Source organism: Peromyscus eremicus, chromosome 5, assembly GCF_949786415.1.
Source record: "Peromyscus eremicus chromosome 5, PerEre_H2_v1, whole genome shotgun sequence".
Taxonomy (NCBI): Eukaryota; Metazoa; Chordata; class Mammalia; order Rodentia; family Cricetidae; genus Peromyscus; species Peromyscus eremicus.
This window is the reverse complement of record NC_081420.1, coordinates 126,660,820-126,663,026: the sequence shown is the minus strand read 5'-3', so window position 1 is coordinate 126,663,026 and position 2,207 is coordinate 126,660,820. Positions and strand designations below refer to the sequence as shown.

General features: G+C 43.4%; 1 pseudogene; it reads left to right on the top strand.

Annotated features, from left to right (window-relative positions):
• Positions 1-1,681: 1,681 nt before the first annotated feature.
• LOC131910783 (ATP synthase membrane subunit K, mitochondrial-like) lies at positions 1,682-1,861 on the top strand (annotated as a pseudogene).
• Positions 1,862-2,207: the final 346 nt, after the last annotated feature.

Below are 2,207 nucleotides of genomic sequence, written 5' to 3'. Positions count from 1 at the left end.
AGATTTAACCCTAGCCACCACCACTGTCATCACCAACTGGTTTTGTGACAGAAGCAAGGACAAGTTTCAACTTTGAAGTTAGCAACTGAGTACTTCCTCTAGTGCAGGGCCACTCTTAAATGCATGGCAGATGGAGGTATCTGTCCATTCCACTCATGTGACCAAAACGGTGAACTTTCCCATTGTGATGGTGGATCCAGATTGTTCACATAATGGTATCTTAAATAACAAGAAGCATGTTTCAGGGCAGGCATGTCTGTGGGCATTTCTGGAAGGGATTAAGGGAAGAAGCCCATCTCCAGAGCAGGCAGCAGCACCCTCTGGCAGCTAGCCCAGACATAAAGTGGCCAGAAGAAAACCAGTGTTGCTTGTCTACCTGCATTTGCTTCTTGCTAAGTGGGTGTGTCTATCCCATTGCTGACCTGGCTGCCACCATCCTTAAGTGACATCTGAATCCAGCTTCAGTCTGAACTCAGGTGTGCAAGGAATTAATCCCGCAGGCCTTCAGTGCCAGACTGGGACTGCTGAAGTAGCCATCTTTCTGGACTGAGGAGCTACTGTGTTCTTGGCCCTCCAGCATCTTGTTGGCCCTTGTTGGCCTCTCAGGTCCTATCATGTAAGCCAATCTACTACAGTCATGCCCATGCTATCAGTTCTTTTCCTGAAGAGAACGCTTGCTGGACACTGTTCTTGGGCTTCTCCGCTGTAGGGTTACAGTTTAACCACACCGTGCACCAGCTGTGGCTCCATGTTTCCAGTTCCTGGTGTATAGCTTCCCGGCTTTCTCACTTGCCATCTTACGAGATGGGAAAGAGAACTAGCTCTTCCTTATCTTTTTTTAAACCATTGTTTTATTTTGTGTATGTGGGTGTTTCTTCTGCATATCTGTGTTCTATGTTGCTGCCTGTGCAGAGGCCAGAAGAGAGCGTCAGTTCCCCTGGAACTGGAGTTATAGAGGGTTGTGAGCCAGACTGCAAAGTTTCTAACCTGGACATGGAACTGGTGGCAGAGCACTTGCCTTGTATGAGTAAGGCACCGGATTGGATCTGCAGCACCAAACACAAACATGTCTAGTGCACAGAACATTAGTACAAAGTAGACACTAAATACATATTTACTGATGGAAGTACTTCATACTCTTTTTTAACTAAATCTTAGATATGGAGAATCTGGAATGATAACCTGAAAACAAATTCAAGAAAAACAATAGATAGAGCCCTGTGCCTTCCTAGTGCTGGGATTATGGATTATAGGCTAGGCATGTCCCACTATGCTTGGATTTTTTGTTTTTCAGATGGGAATTTTGTTGTGTTTCCCAGGCTGATCCCCAAAACCTGGACTCAAGATTCCTCCACTTCTTCCTGGGACTAGTCTCTTGTGCCATCATATCTGGCTCTCCAATACGTTTAAAATGAATGTAATCCTGTAGTGCTGGACACCAGCAATTTTTTTATAAATGTTTTTTTAACCATCAAGGCTCTCATGCTGAAATATTTGGCTTCTCAAACAAGTAAAGATTATTTGCATTTGTACTTAAGTACAATTTTAAATATAGAAAACTGACATAACTCATAATAAAACCAAACCCATAAAATGGGGATCTGTATTTAACGATGTCTACTTAAGAGGCTACATGGGGATACTGCAGAATTTGTGACTTGGACGAAGATTGGAGTAAGTCATGAAAGGTCCAGAAACTAATGGCCAATTCCAGATCTCCTATTAAAAACATTTCAACTCATACACTCTCTTTCTCATGGGTAGAGTGAATTGTGTAATGGCCACACACAGAGACACTGCTTTGTTGACCTTACACTCCAAGCTAAGACCTAGAAAAACTCCAGCTGTGAAAGCAACATAAACAGATTCTAAAATATCAGACCTCATCTGTTGTCACACAGCTGAAGAAGCTGACACACTAGACGTTGAATTCTGTGGGCCACTGATGTAGCTGGACTGCAATCTTTAAATTTTGGCCTTTTCATGGGCATCTAAAGATTAATTCTGCAGAGTTCATCAGGAAAACAGCTAGTCCTTCTGAAGGTAGAGCTGGGCCCTAGCCCCAAATCTTGATTCCTGGGGTCTCTGATAACTTAATCTGAGTGAGAATGGCATGCTAGGACAATATGGTAATAACCCCATCCCATTCTTTCCAGAAAGATACAGACTTCTAGCTGAAACTTCAGATTCTAGGTCCCCCAGTGTGG